The sequence below is a fragment of the Giraffa tippelskirchi genome, chromosome 2 (genome assembly GCF_054371585.1).
Source record: "Giraffa tippelskirchi isolate mGirTip1 chromosome 2, T2T-mGirTip1v1.2.pri, whole genome shotgun sequence".
NCBI classification, from domain to species: Eukaryota; Metazoa; Chordata; class Mammalia; order Artiodactyla; family Giraffidae; genus Giraffa; species Giraffa tippelskirchi.
In genome coordinates, this window is record NC_137276.1 from 156,207,861 (window position 1) to 156,229,147 (window position 21,287).

The 21,287-nt window shown below is 43.7% G+C and overlaps 1 protein-coding gene across 11 annotated transcripts in view; it reads left to right on the forward strand.

The window, feature by feature from the left end:
- LPP (LIM domain containing preferred translocation partner in lipoma) overlaps positions 1 to 21,287 on the forward strand; it is a 728,299-nt gene that overhangs the window by 29,482 nt on the left and 677,530 nt on the right. For 2 of the 11 annotated variants that reach the window (XM_081536572.1, XM_081536676.1), the window contains exon 2: positions 15,614 to 15,714. The exons of the other annotated variants lie outside the window; for them this stretch is intronic. The gene's annotated coding sequence lies outside the window, so the exon portion shown is untranslated. The remainder of the gene's footprint in view (positions 1 to 15,613; positions 15,715 to 21,287) is intronic. 11 annotated transcript variants of the gene reach the window in all.

The window sequence follows — 21,287 nt, forward strand, 5'->3', positions numbered from 1 at the left end:
AATTCCAAAGAGCTAGCCTGGTCCTGATTACTTAGAGAAAATTCCCTAAGTGTGTTTGCCAGGCATCTCTGGTTAACAAACCAACAGTCTAAGTCAGTATCCAGTTGTGCAGATGAGGAGAGTGAGTCTCAGAGAGATCACCGAGACTCCTGGGTTACCTAGAGTTTAGTCCGAAGCCAGGACTGGATCCAGTGTCTTCTGCCTGAGGACACAGCCCCTGAGCTGCTGCCAACCTGCAGTGATGGGTGGGAAGTAAGCCTGATGAAGAGGTGGCACCTCGTCCCCGGTGCTTGAGGCAGATGTGTCCCAGGGTGGCAAGTGGGTCAGCAGCCTGGATGTGGATGACAGACAGGGTCACATGCTGCTCTTTCATCCCCACCTTTGCCCTCCTTCCTGGTGCTGTCATTTGGGACTGTGATCAGGGAGCTGTATCCAAGATCCCTGATCCAAGCGGCCTAGGTAGCTGCTACAGCATCTGATGACCTTCATTCTTCAGAATGGGGGGTGGACAGCACCCTTCAAGGCAGAAACTCAAGAATCTATGCTCCCCCTGACTCTTCACTGTCCTCCCAGTACCAAGGTTTTAATGGGAAATCTGGTCAGCCCTGGCTTCCAGTCCTGCCAGCCAGCAAACAGAATGGGATGCTGACTGAGGCTTTGCAAAGATTTCCTATGGAAGGGTGGACAGGCATCACCAAGAGGTCAAGGGTGTGATTAGCACTCTGATTATGCGGCAGGCCAGAATGGGAAATAGGAATAGAACTAATTACCATGATTGCTGCCCTTTATCGAGTGCTCACTGAGCCGGGCACTCTGCCTGAATTATATTTCCATTTCTCCTTCAGCAGCCATGAGAGGCCTAGGGTTTGATGCCTTCCCCCAAGTGGCAGGCTGGGAGGTGAACCCAGTTCTGCTTGATTTCAAAGTGCATACTTTTAGTTGTCACGTGACTCTGCTTCCCCAGCTTGTCCGGTGCTCACCCTTCTCACCTGCCACTCCTAGGGATTCAACCAGAAGCCCATGGAGATACGTTGAACTCAATATTTAAGAACACACAGTAAAAGATATCCCAAATGAGATCCTTGGAGGTGTTCAAGGAGAGATACTGTGCCTCTTGGTGGGAGACTGTCAGTTGGAAATTCGACTGGCGAAGATGTTGTACATCTAATTGGAGGATCCAGTCGGAATACAGTAAAAAGTACATTAGGTGAAAATGTATAGATTGAGCACTGAGAAGCAGTGAAGTTTTGATTTTGTGTGGCCTACTTCCAGCTGTGAGAGCTATGCTGGGGTGACTTCTCAGTGCCTGGATGCACCATGACTGTCCTGGGGTGTCCTGGGTATAAGGACCTGCCCACAGGGAGCTCCCCATCCAGTAGGGATGAGAGGACTGGCTCCCATGAAAAGATAAACTATCCAAGAGCAGTGTGGGGAAAGTGGACGAGAGTATGCCTTGTGGGCCCAGAAGAAGGGATGAGTTCTATGATCAGGGAATTGTGCTTCTACGATATTGGACCTGAAGTGGGCTCTTTAGGATGCTTAGACTCCTTCAGATGGAGCTCACTGACCTTGTGATGGGAAGGCAGGTCAGGCCCTGGTGTGGAGGGCCTTGGATGATAAGGAATTGTAGAGTGAGTCTCTTGGGCTTCTTCTGAAAGTTATAGGGATCTGTTAAACAATTATTTTGCCAAGTAGTGGAGTAACAGCAGGGGTGCCTTATCTAATTTCATTGCATTTGATGTGTGACCACTGTGGCTGGAGCAAGCAAAGCCCACCTCTATGGATGAGCAGGGATAATCTGGAAGGAGAGGTAGGGCAGGGACCTGTCAGGGAGAGGGAGCTGGGTGGGTAAAGGTGTGGATGAGGGGTGATCTTGACGGTTGTCAGGGTCTTACAATTCCTTGCTCTCCTTGCTCTTGACCTGGTTCAGTGCCTTGGCGTGTGGAGCCAGAAAGAATTGGGAAGTTCCCAGTACTTTGGTCTCTCTGTCTGGTACCTTCTAGTAATTGAAAGCTGAAGCAGCTCTTGGAAAAGTTCTTTTTCCTCTCTATTTTTTACTCTTCTCTTCAGCATGAAATAGATTCCATTGTGTATTGCTAACCTATCAGGTGCTTTATCTTCCTCCCACCACTTCCAGCTGGGAGAACTGAAGTGTAAGTTTTAGCATCTGTTAGAGTGGTCCAGGGATACTGACTCATGGAAGAGGTGCATTGCTGCCCGTGAGGAGGCTGGGAGTCAGGAGTGGATAGCTTGAGTTCTGTTGTGCCAATACTTGTTTAATAATTTGCTTATCCTTGGCCTTCTATGAGGCCTGAATATTTTGAGGGCAGCCACCATGTGTTTTCAACTCTGTATGCAGGCACAATCACAGCATAGAGACTACATGAATTAATTGCTCAGTACATTTTTTTTAGAGGTATGAATGAGGGACTTCCTTCATTTGCCTTTATATACTTATGCCCAATGGAAGTTATCTTACCTCCCATTGCAGTATAAGACCATTAAGGATGAATGAGAGAATGCCAAGAAAGTCCCCTTAAAATTCATAGGCAGGGAGGTATTGAAGAATTCATGGAAAATTCTCATGGAAGTATCTGGGTAGCTGGTGGCCAGGTGGACACTTGCAAACTTACAAATATGGGCCAAAGCATGCAAGACTCACCTATATTTAAGTAGTTAATCTCAGTACTGACCTTGGTTCAGATTTCAGGATGTCCAAATAAAGGGCCAGGATGACCATGTGTCTCCAAGAAGGGTCGGGGTAACAGGAGCTGGTCAGTAGATGTGATGTAGGGAGAACAATCCTCAGGCTGCATTTTTTTTTTTTAGTTGAACACCAAACTCTAGATTTCTTTTTTGTACAGAATAGCAAAGCAGCATCCCCAAATCATGGAGTTGCCACAATCAATGGGGAAACTGATGCATCCAGTAGGGAAGTTGGATCTTAAATCTTTGTTTCATGACAAGGTCATGATTCAGTCCTATGTGAAACCTCCCCTCTCCTGTGCCTCTTCTCTTTCCCAAACAGAGGAAAGTTGACATCACCCTTGTCAAGTTTATGGGGACAGTTCTGGGTGGATATGCAGGGCAAATTAGCAGATGGACACAGCACTGCAGAAGGCAGACCTCAGACATGTGCCAGGCAGATCTGCTCTCCTGGGCCACTCTCCCGAGGAGCCTGGCTGTATTTGGAGGGTCTCAGGTGGACAGATGTTGAGATGCAAGACAAGGATGTAAGCCAGAGCTGCTGACTCCCTCAGGCTCATGGCGACGGAGCTCAGACTTCTGGGTTTTTGGTGGATCATGCTGTGTGATCCTTTCCTACTGAAAGCAAGGACCCTGTGGAGTGCAAAACTTTGAGAGAGAAATGCTGAGCCAGGGCCCACGTTCCTAAAGCTCTAAACACTGACGTGGTGATAGCTAAGGTGTTGGACGGTATGCTGCTGCTGCTGCTAAGTCGCTTCAGTCGTGTCCGACTCTGTGCGACCCTATAGATGGCAGGGAGCCATTAAACACCAGCACAGGTGTAGTATAATGTTTTGGAAATCCCTAAAAATGGAAATCCATGAGTGTTGTGCTGAGCTCTGAGAAAGGTTTGCACATGGTCCCTTGCTTATCTTCTTAGCCATGTTTGTAGAGATGCCTTCTTTTCCTATTTTTTTTTTTTTTTTTTGATGGCACAGGGAGAAAAGGTTTTGGGTTTTAGACCTAGAGAAGCCTGGTTTTGAGTCTAAGCCCAGTTATTCTACAGCTCTATGACTTTGGCAAGGTGGTATCTTTTCCCCAAGCTCCAGATTCTTCAACTGTAAAGCAGGGGGAAAGCATTTTATTCTGCAGGGTGGTTGCAGAAATTGGAGAAAAAGTCTGTCAGGAGTGCTGGGTGCTCTGAGTTCTGTTTGTGCCCAGCTGCCCTGTTGGCTCCCTGAGGTCAAGGTTCAGGTCTGACTCATCTGTGCCCTTGCTGTAGTATTGAGCACATGCCTGGTACATAGGGGGTGCCCAGTAAACGGGTCTTAAGTGACCAAAAAAACAGAAGTGATCAGGCTGATGGCTGGCACTCTCCTGGCCTTAGAAACTGGAGAGAAGAAAAAATGGTTTAGGAATGGAGTGTCAGGCCTGAGGGTTCCTATTTTCCTCATTCAGGGTGCAGGCTGGGATTGCCTGGAGCCACAGTTCCTTGAGACTTACCACTTCGGGCTGAAATCTGCCTCCTTTAATTACCTCCTTTCCAGGGAACAGGAGTTCTTGTTGTCTGCCCAGAAGCAGCTAATTATAGCTCCAGCCTCCAGGCCCTGGTGTGCTTCTAGGCCACAGGACTGTGCAGCCTGAGCTGTCTGTTGATTTTGGGGTTTCCTCAGGGATTCTTTATGTTTTCAAGTTTTCACTGGGGTCTGCTTTTTATTTTGAAGCCAGTGAAGAAAGAGGGGCATAGAGTGTTTAAAATTTTATAAGAGGATGTTAAGAGAGAGAGAGCTTGGGGAGAGTGGGGAGAGAGGGTTTTTAAAAGAGGGCATGGTGACTTAAAGGGCCTTCCCTGATGGATCAGTGGGTAAAGAGTCCACCTGCAATTCAAGAGACAGAGGAGACTTGGGTTCGATCTCTGGATTGGGAAGATCCCCTGGAGGAGGAGATGGCAGCCTACTCCAGAATTCTTGCCTGAAAAATCCCATAGACAGAGAAGTCTAGCAGGCTGCAGTCCAAAGGGTTGCAAAGAGTCAGGCACAGCTGGGCATCCTAGCACAAAGGGACCTAAAAAGGGGACTGGTTGTGTATTTAGTATCTCCCCAGGAATGTCCCTTCATAATGATTTTGCCAAGATATATCCTCCACATTTGACCTCTAGGACCTCTGAGCAATTCCTTTTTCCTTTGAAATATATATGCTTTTAACCATTTAAAAAATACTTTATTTTATATTGGAGTATAGCTGATTAACAATGTTGTGATAATTTCAGGTGGACAGCAAAGGGACTCAGCCGTACATATACATGTATTCTTATTTTTAAATTTTAAAAGATATTCAAATAAATGTTCATAGTAAAAATATAGTAAAATACCTTAGAAATATTTATTTAAAAAAACCCAAAAAACTAAGAAGAAGAATTTCTTCTTCTATCTCTATCAACCTTAGTCCCTTCTCCATCTGTAATCATTTTTTCTTTTTAATTCTTCTAGTGGTTATTTTTATGTCCTTAAATAGTATGCTTATATCTTTAGTTTTTAAGTTGTTTGTTTTAGGTGTGCCTATTGGCTTTTATGATAGGAAGGACTAGCTCATATACACACTGGCACTTCCTATCCCCCTTCCTAAGTTTTGATAGTTGGATCACTTTTTTTTTGCTCTCTCTGGGTTGGTTTCCTTTATAAATTTATATGATGTGCACACATTCCATTCCTTGCCATATCGACTTTTGGCAGGATCGCTTCACCCACCGTTTTGTAAGATGAAGATGTTGAGGTTTCTCTGTACATTTCCTCTCCCACTTTTACAACTTGTTAGGTTTTATGTTACCTTTTACATCTCCAGCTTTTATAAATGCATACATGTCTACATGCACTTTTATAATTTTGAACCATAACTGAATCTTCTGTGCTTTGTCTGTGGGTCGATTTCAAAAGCTGAAAACAATCAACAGCATTTGCATTATGATTTCTAGGTAAATATTGCTCAATACAGGGCTAAGTCATGTACTGTGGTTTCATTTCCTTTTCTAGGCTTCTGAGGTCACCACCTTTAAGCCACTCATAGGGGACTGAACTTTCCCTTAGTTAGCATCAAAATCTAGTAGATCCTTCTAATTCCTCAATACTTGTTGAAAATCATCCCAGTTTGTTTGTTTTATTTCCACATGTAGCCTCTTGCTTTTTTTGTTGTTAATATTCTTGGATTTTGTGGTTGTATTCTTTTGATTGGGAGAAGAAAATCAAGTAATTAAGTGTTTTCTACCATATCCTATATATCTTCCATCTTTCTAACCATTTTCCTGGCTGCTTGGAGTCTCTTCTACATTTCTTCTTGAAGTTCCATCAACTTTTTCTTTTCTTTTGGACTGGTTTCTCCAAATTTGTGTCATGATTTCTCATGCAGTCTTTTGTTTTTTTTCTGGAGTTTCTGATTGCCTTCTATTTAAACCCCTATGTCTTTATCATAGCTTCAGATATTTCCAGACTGACATGGAGACGTCCTGAGTCATGCCATTAGCAGTTACTCATCATCATCATTTTTCAAAAGAAAGTATATTATTAAAATATTATCTACCAGTACTTTCTTATACCTCCTCTTACTAGGCAGTTTGCTTGCTATTTTCTTTTCTCCAGTGAATATTCATAAACATTTTCAGGTTATTTTATAATTCTTATATTTTTAATGGCCACTTATATTCCATTGAGTAGAAGTACTATTTTTAAATTTAGTCATTTAAATGTTTTTGGACATGGATTATTGTTAATTATCTATTCTTCTAAATACCACTGTTATGAACATTTTAAAGCACAAGGCCTTTTTCACTAGTTGTGTGTGTGTGTGTGTGTGTGTTCTTAGCAGGGAAAGAAAACTGGGAAACTTGTGTCATTGTCTTTGAGGCGATATTCTAGTAACTGTGATTGTGTTGGGTTCTAATAGGGACTACCTGGAATTTATTAAGAAACTTCATTTTTCTTTTTTGGGGGAAAAGAGCAATAGGAAGCAGGAGAGAAGCACCACCTCTGAATTGGCACGTTGAATTTTCTTGGCAGCTCTAAGAAGAGTTAGTGCAATATATTGCAAATGTGATACTGCCTAGAAACCAGCTGAGTATCATATCACCCTCTTTGAGTCTTCTGGGATCAGCTATGGCACTATGACTTGTGCCCGAGAAGCTCTTCTCACCCAAAAGCTTCCTGTGATAATTTTTCCTGGGCAAGTATTATTCAGCCTGATCACCAGCAACTTGCTCATTTCCCTTATTCATTGGAATTGTCTCTCAGCAACTGTTGGAAAAAATCAGAATCCATCCCCCAATTAATGAGGTGCTCCCATTGAGAATATCCTGTAAGGTCTACAACTACTTCTTCACAAAGTTTATAAGGAAGGGATTTGAAGAATGGCAGGATTATTAGAATAAAGGAGCTACTGTGAAGAAATCCACAGTCACAGGAAACCTAAATTTTGATGTATTGATGAAACTGTCTTACTGTTTTATTGTCAGCCTACAGCATGCATTACTCCAAAACTTCATCATTTGGCAGCAATTTACGTATTTACTAAGTCTGTGTTACATAATTACATAAAAATGGGACCCTTGTTTTTGAAAAGCTGTACAATTCATTTACAATATTGATCACATGCTAAGGGACATATAACTCAGTTGCATTATGAAAAAATTCTGGGCTTAATGAGTCACAGTCTAGTTATTTTGGATAGTGGGTGATAATATTATATTGAAGGTGATGATGAGACACATAGATTCGAAATATCACAGCTTGGAGAGGATCTGCTCCAGCAATTCCATTTTAATATGAGAAAAAGGGGACCCAGAGGGAAGATGGACTCACTCAAGGTCGTACATGTGGTTAGTGGCAGAACCAAGTTTGTATTCTATACTTCCTCACTTCTAATCTGTTGGTCTTTTCTTATATCCTCCCTTATTTAAAATGTTTTCAATTTTATTTCCAGGTGTGTAAACTGTAGTTCATGGGGCTGGAAGCTAGAGAAATTTTCCATCATCTACAGAGATGCAGAATATTTAATAATGGAGAATACATTTGCTTGGAATGAAATCAGCAAGAACTTAAGCTCTGAGACCCAAAGAATCTTTTCTGAGATGCAGGAAAGTGGTGGGCAAGTCAAGGTCCATTTTTAGGATATAACTGGAACCATGCTGTTGTAACTGATTCTGGGGAACTTGGGGGCTTTGTTCTTGGCTAAGATATTTCCATTCTTTAGAACACAGATTCCACATCTATCAATTAAGAGAGTTGCATTTGATGGGCTGGGCTTTGTAGGCCTTTCAACTCTGAGTTCTGTGAGTCCATGATTCTGTGTTATGTTCTATGTTCAAGATGACTTGGGGGAAAAAAAGTCCCTGCTGAATCACTAGCAGCAACACCTGCTTTGGTCTGGCTGGGAAGTAGGTCAAAACTTGGCAGACATGAAGATGTGGTCGTTTGCAGCTGTGAGCTCAGCCTGGGTCCCCCTTGTAGACACCGGCCACAGGAAGGATCTGATGCTCAGAGGTGGAGAAGGGCGTGTTTGTGGCTCTAGGGCTGCAGGAGATGGGGGTGATTGATAGGAGAAAGAGACATTTAGGGTGAGCGGGATGAAGGAAGCACAGCTGGTGACTGGTAGAGAAAGGAGACCCAACATTTATTGACTGCTTATTTTGTGTGGAGCACTGGCAACTATTCTTTTTTAAAAACTCCTCCCCTCAACACACTGGGGAATAGGTGTCATTATTTGGATTTTAAGGGTGAAGAGACTGAGGCTTGGAGAGGTGGTGCTAGTGGTAAAGAGTCCGCCTTCCAATGCAGGAGACACAATAGGCGCAGGTTCCATCCCTGGGTTGGGAAGATCCCCTAGAGAAGGGAATGGCAACCCACTCCAGAATTCTTGCCTGGAGAATTCCATGGACAGAGGAGCCTTGTAGGCTACAGTTCATAGGATCGCAAAGAATCAGTCTGAGAGTCGTCCCCCCACCCCAAAACACACACACAAATATTAGTGGGAGGGTCATTATTGGGTTTGAGTCCAAATCCTCTTTTCTTTTCACAGTCAAATGTGCTTTGCTCTGTTCTAGGTGCTGGGGTATGGTGACAAAAGAGAGAGGCAAGGTTCATGGCCTCATCTTGCTTGCAGTCTAGGGGGTTGGGACAGACAACAGACGAGAAAATAGACCCATGCTTTCAGGAAGTGAAAAGTGCTACGCAGGAGAATACAGCAGCATTAGGATACAGTGAGTGACAGAGTTGTATGTTGTTTTTTATATCCTAGTCCGTAAAAGCATGCATTAAAGAGACACACTTACCCAGGGAAACCAGAGGGCTCTGGGGATTGAGATGCTTGAGGTTAGAATTCAGTCTTGGCCCCTGTGACTCAGCTGTGTTACGTGGCAAAATCACCTCCCATCGCTAATATCGGAGAAAATAATCCCTGTTCGTTCTGCTTCACTGTATGATGAGGGAGGAGGAAGTGAATCAATTGGATGTGAAAGGTTTTAAAGCCCTAATAGGTTATAAAAATGTAAGGAACTGTTTGTAACAGCTTTTAACTTTTTAAAAGTTAAACAATTAACTTTTAAAGGGGTAAGTTCTTCTGTTTATTAACTGCCCTTGTGTACTTTGAAGAATTGTGTGCCGTTTGGTCCTTTTTTCATTCCTAGATGCAGGTCAAGAATGAGGACCCTCGTGTAGTGTCAGGAGGGTGTGGATTGGACTTGTCAGAATCAAGGGATTGTTGGAGTGGAGCCGAGGGCTGGCCTCTAGGTCATGTTGTGGGGGACGGGGGTGGACTGAGGGCCAGCAGCTGGGGTTGGGAGATGGATTGGGCAGCTTGGGGGAGGTGAGAGTAAAACTGAGTCTAATTCCAGAGCTGCACTCAGCAGGGTGGTTGGGCTGCAGGACTTATGGAAGATCTGCTATGTGCAAAGTCCTGGCTGAGTAGGCACGGCTGTTGAGACATTGTGAATCACTTCGAAATTTGTGAGGAGTTTGCCCTGTGGGGAGTGTTGTGGATGCTGGGGAATCCTGTGCTTCTGACCCTCAGGGGGTTTCCTTACAGGTCTTGTTTCAAAAACTATGTAAATCAGCATTTAGTTCAGGAGTAAGTTATCCTTATAGGTAGGGGTGATATTTATATGTGTATTATGTGGTGTTGGAGAAGACTCTTGAGAGTCCCTTGCACTGCAAGGAGATACAGCCAGTCCATCCTAAAGGAGATCAGTCCTGTATGTTCATTGGAAGGACTGATGCTGAAGCTGAAACTCCAATACTTTGGCCACCTGATGTGAAGAGCTGACTCATTGGAAAAGACCCTGATGCTGGGAAAGATTGAAGGCGGGAGGATAAGGGGACGACAGAGGATGAGGTGGTTGAATGGCATCACTGACTCAATGGACATGAGTTTGAGTAAACTCCGGGAGTTGGTGATGGACAGGGAAGCCTGGCGTGCTGCAGTCCATGGGGTCACAAAGAGTCAGACACGACTGAGTGACTGAACTGAACTGAACTGAATTTATATGTGTATAATTAAGTATGTGTACTGAAGGAACACCAGCTTTGCCATGAGGAACCTTTTTGTTGCTGGACCACGATGAGATTGAAGCAGTCCTAAAAGAGGGATTAGGAAAGCTGAGGTGGGATGAAGACATTTGGGGGTCAGGAAACAGAAATGACATATTTAAATATTTTAGAAATCTGTGTTGTCATATCTTTGTGTACTGGTGAATATCAGCTTTGCATGTGGTTATTCAGTTATCTTTTACTGTCATCAGTGTAATAATTGATGTACACACGAAGCACAGAGGAAGGAATGATTAGAAAGGTTTCACGGAGTCGGTGATGCGTGAGTTGGGTTTTGTTTGAATAGGATTTTGGCAAAAAAGTTTTCTAGAAAAAAAGCAAGACATGGGTAAGAACACTAACGTGAGCACATGGGTAAGAACACTAACGTGTAAAACAGCAGGGGACATGACTGGATGGTTGAGGGACTTAAGAGATTTTGTGCCAGATGACTGTGAGCATAGCAGTGCCATTGAAAGAGCAGGGAAGAAAGGGGGGAGGGGAGCAGGTCTATTTTATCCTTTCCACAGAGGAGGGAAGAGATACAGGGGGAGGGGGTGTGTCAGGTAGTTTTTATTTTTATTTCAGGAGTAGTAGTTCCTCCTTAACTGTAGGGAATGTGTTCCAAGACCCCAGTAGATGCCTGAAACCATGGATAGTGCTATGTTTTTTCCTGTATATACATGTATCTATATCTGTATGTATAAACTTCATCTACGATCAAGTTTAATTTATAAATTAGGCCAATAAAAGATTAACAACAATAATAAAATAGGACAGTTATAACAATATGTTGTAATAAAAGTTATGTGAATGTGGTTTCTCTCAAAATATTTTGTCATATAAATTTAATGCCTTTTCCATCTTAACTAAGAACTTTTCACGCACTGTAGTGGTAACTTTTGTAGTTTGAGTTCCGGCAGCTAAACTAGCATGGGTTTCATTTGCCTTCTTAACAATTTCATGAATAGAAGATTTGTTCTTCCTGTAGATCTTAGTGATCTCAGCATACAATTATTATTTTTTGTTACGTGGAGAACATTGCACCTTTTCACTTTACAGATTCTTTTTGGTAGATCTGAATTGCAAGCATCACTACTTTTGCGCTTTGGGTCATTATTATTTAACAGAAGGATGACTTGAACACAAATGCTGATACTGAGACAGTAGATCTGATAACTGAGCCAGCTACTAAGTGACTAAGAAGCAGGATATGCTGGACGAAGGGTTGATTCACTCTTCAAGGGATGACTGAGCCAAGTGGCCTGAGATTTCATCATACTTCCCAGAATGACCCTCAATTTAAAACCTATGAATTGTTTATTTCTGGGATTTTCCATTTAAAATTTTTTGAGCCACATTGACCTTGGGTAACTGAAACAGCAGATAAGCAGGGAGGACTGTAGTCACTGGCTTGGGCCAGGTGTTAGGCCTTTTGCAAGCATTGTCTCTAATCTCCCAGGAGGGAAGGATTTTTATCCTTCTCCACTTCATGGGTTAAGAAGTCAGAACTCAGCATGTAACTTGCACAGCATCATACAGTGGGAGGAACAGGATTTGAACTCGAATTTGTCTGACTGCAGAGCCTGAGTGGTCCACCCCTACACTGTGTAACTGCTGTCTCCCATGAACTATAGCAACATCTGTGAGGAAAGGTGGTGTTCTTGTATCTTGTAGCAAAACTGGAGGCATCAGTGTTCTCATCAGCAGAATGGGGATCGGAGTCCCTGCTCCAAGCACTGGCAGAGCTCAGGAAACAGGGAACCTGGCTCGTGCCTTCTAGTCCCCTCAGCCTGACCATCTCGGGGGTGATGGCTTCAGTCTAGCTTTTCTGTCATCCCTGAACCTCTGACTTGTCTTCCCCTCTCCTGAGACCTCCTCCTGAAGGTGACAATTTCATGGACACTGCATATTCCCAGTCTTGTGACAGGGCTTTCTCAGAGCAAATGAGTAACTTGGTTCCTGCTTAAGATTTGGCCTCTCTTGTTGCTTGACTTTAGAGAGAGAATGTGTTGGTCATGTGTCCTTCATATTTCTTCCTCTCTGTCAGTGTTTGTCTTCTGGGACCGCTCCCCCAACAATAAAGCAAGGAGGACAAATAGAACCAACTGAGGGCAGCATAGGGTGGAGGGGAAGAGCCCAGGCATTGAGCCAGATGGCCTAGATTCAGTTCCCAGCTCTGCCACTGTGTACCTCTGTGTCTGCCTGTGCCTCAGTTTTCTTGTCTGTAAAATGGGAATAATGATAACAGTACTTATTTCACAGGTCTTGTTGGAAAGGTTATATGTGTTCACACTGGTAACATGCTTGGAAAGTTGCCTGGTATGTAACAAGTGTTTGTTAATTGACAGCAACAGCACCATTTTATAAATGGCCCTGCCTTCTATGGTCAGGATGTACTACTGTGTTCTGGTTTTTCTTTAAACCCTGGCAGGTGGGGGCACTTCTGCTGTGTGGTCAGCACAGAAAGGTTCACATGTGTGGTCGGGTGGAGACTGGCTGTGATGGCTGGTTTGCAGAATAACTTTACTGGCTGTGGAAAATGTGTGGCTGAGAAATACCAAATAGAACAAAGATTTGTCTTTTGCTAGTAGAACAGAGTTTGGATTAGATGGCATTTACAGCGAAGTTTATGTATTTAAAAATTTTTCCTGGTATAATACTCTGCAACCTGTGAGCCAGTAGTTTTATCTGGCTGGGTCAGTCAGTGGGTAATTTTTAATTTGGCTTTTGAACAAGTCAGGGAGACAACAAAAATTTTGGATTCTGACCAACAGAGTTTAACGCTCCCCTGTGTCACTCACACACTGTGATCGCATTGGTAACCCTCTCTCCACACCTTTGTCCACTCCCTCTTCTCCATCAAGAGACCTCCACTTTCTCTTCTTGTAATTATTGTTTCTTTGCCACTAAAATTAGGTGTTGGATGATCAGATGAGCTCCTTCATGTCTGGAGTCTGTGAGTGGCCCTCATTCTTGGTCAGGTAGCTGCAGAATTTTGAAGGAAGTTTGTGTTTTTTTTTTTAAATTCAGGTTTGTGGATGGTGACCCTGGTCAACTAAAGAAGCAAACTGATCATCTTAATTTTTTTCTCTCCATTTGGCAGTTGTGCCTCTAAGAAATCTTCATTTCTGCTTCACACCTTTTCAAATCTCCCCCAGTATTTCTGTGTCTCATGCTCAAAAAGCTGAATGGAACCAAATACTTACTACCATTCTGCTCTTGGAAGTTGGGTGGAGACTTTAACTGTTAAATTTAAGTGCTCAGTCTAATGCAAGATGTTTTCTGTGTCCCGTCTGTAGAAAGGTCTTGGAGCCCTCAACTGTACCATTTCCCATGCTTATTCTAGTCCTGCCCTTGCACTTTTAAATCTCTACTTAAGGCTGATGATCACATCTTCTATGATTTTTGAAGGGAGAAGGGAAGAATAGTGGTGTTGGAAGTTAAAATACCAATGTTAATGTAGCCACACAGTTAATTGTTTTTTTTTCGTGTGCATGTAGGCATGATTGGAGTTTATGATTTGGTAAGTGCGTATGGTATGTATTTATAGTACAGGGAAACTTCTTGGAATACCTTGCTTCTGTGTAGTACTTTAATGTTTCACGATTTTGAGTTTTCAATGAGTGTATGAGATATGCATAGTTGGGGTTGTATTTTTATGGGGTAGAAAACAGAGGCTCAAAGAGGTGAGATAACCTGCTTGAGATATATGTGCATGGGAGGTCTATTGATCAGTGTTTGACAGAGTTGTTTTGCTCTAAGAAAATTAGAGAGACTGACAGTGTTTTTGAATTTCCAAGGAAGAGAGGAAGTTTAGAAGGAATGGAAGTTATGCTGTTTATATTAATATTAAGCTATCCCAAGGCCCCAGTCATAATATGCTTCAAGACTGGAAATTTAAAGTGCTGTTGATAAAGCCAAAGAACCATGGAGACTTCACTAAGTTTTCTCAATGGTATGACAGTCCATCCATCCATCCTTCCATCCATCACCTGTCCATTCATTTTATCATATTTAAAAAATAACAACATGTCAGCTTCCATACTGAGTTCTGATTGGTTAAAGCAGAATGACATATGCCATTGAGGATTTAAAATGTGGTCCAGTTCAAATTGAGATGTGATATAAGTATAAAATACCAGATTTCAAAGGTTTAGTATATAAAAAAAGTAAAACATCTTATTAATGGGCTTCTTAGGTGGCACTAGTGTTTAAAAACCTGCCTGCCAGTGCAGGAGACATAAGAGATGCAGGTTTGACCCCTGGGTCGGGAGGATCCCCTGAAGGAGGACATGGCAACCCACTCTAGTATTCTTGTCTGGAAAATCCCACGGACAGAGGGGCTTGGTGGGCTACAGTCCATGGGGTTGTAAAGAGTCGTACATGACTGAAGTGACTTAGCACACACACACATCTTATTAATAAATCTTATGTTCATTATTTATGAAATGAATATGGGTATATTGGATTAAATAAAATATATTATTAACATTATTTTTGCCTGTTCCTTCTTGGCTTTTTAGAAAGGTGGCTGCTGGAAAGTAACAAATCGCATTTGTGGCTTTCCTTATACATCTACTGGGCAGCACTATTCTCAAGCTTATTGCTTAGTGGGAGAAGTAAGACATATACTCATTTACCCTTCTCTGACAACATGCCATGCCTCTTCTTTGCTTCTCTGTCTTCACAGTTGTCTCTCCTTCTTTTGGCGTCTTAGCCCATTTCAGTCTGACCTAAGCAGCTCTCATCCAGGTCTGTGGGGCTAAGTTCATTTCTTGTTAGCACTGCTCTGGTCTGGCTTCTGTGGTGTGGTATTCTTGACCATGCTTGCTTCTTGACTTACTTCATTCTTACCCTGCATCTCCATCTGTCCTCTAGATTTCTTTGCTGACCCTTGTCCCCACTCACATGCAGAGCTTTGTCTTCAGGTTCCTTCTGTGTTTGTGTGCTCATGACCCCTAGGGGGTTATATTGGGTTTGGACCTTCTGAGTCCCAGACTTATATATGTCAATGCCTTTTGAATGTTCTGATTGGAAATCTTAATGTTAGCTTTGTCTCTTATTGATAGCATTATTATCTTGCTGAATGATAGCAATGTCTGTCTACTCAGTCAGTCAAGCCTGGAAATTGGGACTCATTCTGGATGCTTCCTCCCCTTACTTCAGCTATGTATCTATTCATCCTCAGACCTTCTTGCATCAACCATGGTAACTCCTCATACTCACCCACTTGTTGTTTAGTCACTCAGTCGTGTCTGACTCTTTTGCAACCCCATGAACTGTAACCTGCCAGGCACCTCCATCCCTGGGATTTCCCAGGCAAGAATACTGGAATGTGTTGCCATTTCCTCTTCCAGGGAATCTTCCTGGCCCAAGGATCGAACCTGCATCTCCTGTGCTAGCAGGCTGGTTCTTTACCACTGCGCCATCAAGGAAACCCTATATTTACCTACTGGAGGTAAGTATACCCTGCCTGCCCACTCCACTTTTGCTGCCCTGCTTCAGTTCAGACTCTCAGCATCTCTCTTTTTCAGGGTTTCAGTAATACTCAACTTACCTTCATTTTCTGTTGTCACCCTACTCCATTCCATTCCCTGTTCTTCCAAAGTGATTTTCGAAAAACATACACATCCATTCATATCAAATCTCTGTTTTAAAATCCTTTAAAGGATTTCTCATTGAGGGTAAAAATCCAAAACTCTTTTGCATAAGAATAGAAGACCACTGGGAATTGGGTCCCAGCCTCTTTTCATCCTTATCTCACTCATCTCAGAGACCGATCCTGTGCTCCTGGAAGATACAGGGGATTCTCTCCAGCCTCCACAACTTAACACAGTTTCCTTGTCAGAATATCTTCTCCCACCTTATCTGGATAGCTCACAGTTTCCTTTCAAGACTTTGCTTTGCTATCACCTCTGCTTGGAATGTACCTCTGACCTCCAATAGTCCCACTTTCCCAATCTTTGCTATTTATTGCAGTTGGCTGCCTTTCCTTGAGGGCAAAGGTTATTTTCCTTTCGTTTCTGTATCATCAATTCCAAAATAAGTGTTCAAGTGATATTTGTTGAACAAATAAACACCAGATAAAAAAGGGTAGAGATAAGGCATTGTGGAAGTTGGATGACAATTTGAGGTAGGTAGGGATGGGGGCAGAGAAGGCCCCAGGAGAAGTGGCATTTGAGCTCCACCTTCAAGTCTGGTGGCGTCGGGTTGGGAGGATGCAGAGGACACCGTGGTGGTCATCATCACTGTGCTCTGTCTCCAGCACACACAGGGATATGGACCGACCCCGTCCCCGACCAGGACCATCATCACCAGAGTAAACTAAAGAGTGTAGTCTCGGGAGTCCATCTGGGCCAGTGTCTGTCTTTGGTCCTGAGCTGGACTCTAGAACTCAGCAGAACCTCCTTCCCCCTGGGCAGGGCCAGCATGGCAAACCAGCGCCCCATCTTTGCTCATGATCTGCCCAGGAGGAAAGGAATACAGGACGGTTGCTTGAAATTTTATCTTTACTTCTCCTTTGAAGCTGCCTTTCTGGAGAGCAGAGAGGTGACCTCAACGGCCAGAGCTGGAAACAGCAAAATGAGTCATTCCAGGCCCTAATGAGGTGCCTGAGGGGCTCTTCCTGGGAGTGAGGGTCAGGTGAGGTCGTGCTGTGCCTAGGGTGAGTTTTGCCTCGGGGCTCCAGGCAGCACTGGAGCAGAGCTGAGCTAATTTTACCCACAGGAGCTGACTGTGCTGAAGGGCAGGGCTTATGACATTGGCTTTATCATTCTATGATACCCAGAGAGCTCCCAAGGTACAGCCCCGTTATGTCTGGACTGTTTTTCCTTTTCCCATTTAGTACCTTTGCCCGTTAGGTATGCATATTAGGAATCAAGACGCTGAGGTGCAGAACTGTGGATTCGGTGGGAGGCCATGAAGCAGGGTTCAGATTCTGCCCCCCCACCTCGCTTATCAGCCATCTGACCCTGGGAGAGTTATAGAATGTGTGTCCGTAAAACAGGACTTAGACCTGTGCCCTAAGATTGCCCCTAGGTTACACTCTGGGTGATTCTTAGTAAGCAGTCATTGTGTGCCAGTCACTCTTGCAGCTCATTTATTCATAGTGATCCACCGATCCTTTAAACAAACTGTGAGGAAGGTACTATTGCTATCCTTGGAGAACCCAGGTGGTTCAGTGAATGACTCCACCTGTCAATGCAGGAGGCAAGGGTTCCATCCCTGGGTCAGGAAGATCCTCTGGAGAAGGAAATGGCAAACCACTCTAGTTTTCTTGCCTAGAGAATCCCATGGACAGAGGAGCCTGGCAGGCTACAGTCCATGGGATTACAAAAGCCAGACACGACTGAGTTACTGAGCATGCACGCACATTTGACAAATAAGGAAGCAAGGACAGGAACGGACCTTTCTGGAGGCCTCCTCTCTGGGGCTGCCAGAGCAGATGGCCAGGTGTGTAGCCAGTATGCCTTTGAGGTACTGAAGGATTCAGCAGCAGATCTGGAAAACAAAGAGGTCAAGCCAAAGAGTTCTCGGGGAAGAGTCATAGTAATTGTGCTATAAACGTGCTGCATTTTATATCATTAGAGTTTCTGTTGATCCTAAGCTAGTTAATGACACCTGCTGCTTGTGTCCCTTTGGTCTGTTTAGCTCATCACACTGAAGCGAGGTGTTTTTTTCTCCTTCACAGAGGCAAAGGAGAAGGACTAGGTATAGACAGACACAGATTCTCTAGCAGATCAGAAATAAATAAATGGATGGTCAATTAATTGATCTATTTTTTCCCCCTTCTTGCGTGTATCAGGCTTAAGTGCAGGAAGGACATTTCACATACTTTAAATGGAAAGGGATTAATTCACGGAAGGAGATGCTAACAGAATTGTTGGAATGGTTGGAACAGTGGGAGCCAGAAGCAATGGAATTTAAGAATTTATTCCATAGCCACAATCCAGGGAGAAGGAAGATGGAATTAGGAAGCCCCTACAGAGACCTCTGTTACTTTTCTCAATATCCTCATGCTTATTGGCGGTACTCCATTACCAAATGGAATGACATTTTGGCTCATGATTCCAGGGTGTTGCTTGCCAGAAGAAGTAGCAGTGGGAGAATTTAGCCTCTCTTCCACCTTCTAAGTCTCACATAAGTACATCTTATTCCTGGAATCTAATCTACTAGTTTCAAGGGAGTATGGGAAATGTAGTTTTTAGCTATCTTTTTCTGTGGCGCAGGAAGGCCCTTCAGAGGGGGTAAGGGAACTTGGAGCCAATTGAGAAAGTATATTAACCACTGACTGTCATTTCAAAATACCTAGGGTTATTATCCCCGAATATTTAATATGTACAACTAGTTCTAGTACTATAACTGATAGAGTGTTCTACTTAGTATTTTGTTTATTTAAATAAAATGAATATCGTTAATATACCTGATATACTTAATATACCTCAAAACAGGTCATTTGTCCAGTGTCTGAAATGAGTTCTCCTTAGTATTGACAGCAGTGGTTGATTTGTAATTTTCCAGCTCAGTTTAATCTCCTCCTGAGAGTCATGCCCTGGACAGTTGTCTTGTTTACATAATTTGTGCATAAATGTTTATTAAACACTTACTGTGAGCCTGGTGCTGTGCTAGATTTGGCACTGTGGGCAGAGATAAGTCACAGATTCTCCCGTTGGGAGCCCTCCCTGGAAAGATAATTTGTCAAGTGCATAGTGAGAACAGTACGAGGAAGGCCACAGTCCATGTCCTAGATTGCAGGCTGAGCAGCCAGAGAAGAGAGACTTCTGGCTGGACTGAGAAGCAAGGGAGGTTTCTTGCAGGCTGACGGGGGCAGTGCATCACGTTAGGGGCATTGTGAAGGTGGTGCAGTGTTTTTTGTTGTGTCAATGCTGGAGGCCAGACCACCATTGTCCTTTAGTGATCAGGGCCAGAGATGTTAGGTAACACATGAGACACTGTGGAAATGGCTGCTTTTCTTCAAAGATTGATCTCGTTCCAGTTGAGAACTACCAGTAGGCCTTGAAGGATGTGTAGGTTATCTATATTTGATATTGGCATGGAAAAGGGTAGCAGGTGAAGCATAGGCAACAGGAGCTAAGAATTCAGTCTGAATAAGGCAAAGAATATGTGCTGAGTGGCATCAGGAGGGAGTTTATGGAAAGAGAAGATTGAGTCTGAGTTATTGAGCAGCTTGAGATATTAGATAAGACACTTGGACTTATTCTGTGGCCATTGAGAAACCATCGCAGCTATTGGTGCAGGGTTCTCAAGAGCAGAAACCTAGCTTCATCTTATTGCTGTGGATTAAAGAGATACCAGTGATGCTTTTGAATGAACAAATGTACCGTACAAGTTGTGCACAGCAGTTGGACCAGTTGCTCCTTGAGTTTTGCCAGATCTAGGATCCAGTGGTCCTGGGAGAGCCTGGCAGTCAGCATTTGAGCTTTAGGAAAACACACAGCGATGGCAGCATGCTACCCAGAAGTCTGGATGTGGAGCTAGACGTGAGTGCTGTGGTCAGGCAGCAGTTGTAGCTGCCTGTGCTAAAGAGAGAAGCTAGAGTCTTCAGCATCTTGAAGGAAAGAGGGATTCTTCCATTGCCCTCCCTCGTGAAGCCCACAGGCCATGTAAGATGCATACTGTGCAGTCCGCATTAATGCTTGTGCATCTTGAGCTTATTAAAAATTGCCAATCAAGCCAGCAATCTGCTGACAAGGTTCACGCTCTGTGACCATGACTGCAGTTGTTTTCGGGAGCAGCTTGCTGTCTGTGTGGTGATGCTACCACATGGCGCTCTCTGAGCCATCCTGTAGAGTCCTGGTGGCTTATTGACACTTGGGTCAGTCCCTCTTCCTTCTTGTGGGATGGGCGTGGGAGTTTGGGAGGGAAAGCTTGGGATGGAACTGACCAAAGACATAAGATGTAACTCTTGTTAATTCCCCTCTAAGGTTGCATTTCTGAAATCTGATGAAGGGGAGAGAGAAAAGGGTGTGCAGATATGCGGGATGACCTCAGAGCCCTCATTTTGTGGCTCCAAGAAGGAAAGCGATGTGCCCAGGGCCATGCAGTGAGCTGGCCGGGAAGTCGGCACTTTTTATAGCAGGGTTTCAATTGCACTCAGCTCCTGCGGGAGAGTGTAGTGTGTATGGACTCTGATGCTAACCTGTGCTTGGTTATCAGCTTAGCTACTGACTATATTCTGGGTTCTCAGGTTCCTCATTTATAAAATGAGTGTCATGGTCATATCTTACATTAAGTGTTTAAAAAGGTGCGGGATGTGAAAAGCTTTGTTGACTGCAAAGTAATACAGAAATATTTCTGTGATGTGGATGTTATGGGCCTGTAATTGGTGGGACCATCTTTAAGAGAAAGGATGGGGCAGTGAAGACATTGCTGACTACACCCTGATCACAGAACACTCCCGGGGCTCCTCTTCCCCATGCTACAGTCAAGAGAGCTTGCACTCAGATTTGCAGGCACAGGTCTAGGGGGAAGCATGGGTAAATCTTGGAGTTGGGAGGAACTGGGGGCATACTCTTACCTGATATCCCCAATGGCAATATCATGGGAGATGTGATTGGAAAGATGGGGTGGGGGCCCATGCAGGAGGCCGTGAGTGCTGGCGTGAGGGAAATTGGACATTATTTTTTGTGCAGTTCAGAGCACTGGTGAGGGGTCACCTGGCAAAGTCATGATGAAATTGGAGATTTATCTGGAAGCACCTTCAGGATGTTCAGGGGAACCTGGGGCAAAACTCAGGTGAGAGATAGGGAATTTTGTAGTTGGAGCAGGAGCCTCAAGGTGGGATGATTCCCAAGTTTGGGGGGGCATTCTAAGTTATTTTTTTGCAGTGGCTCAGCTTTTTACTTTAGGTTATAATAAGAATGATAATAGTATAAATTTAGAGCTGTGAACCTGTCAAGAGTTTTCACACGCATTAACTCTCTGGTTCTATATAGCATCATGAGGAGGTAGAAGGCGGGATTGTTCTCATTCTTACTTTTCAAATAAGGAAATTGAGGCTTAGAGAGTAGG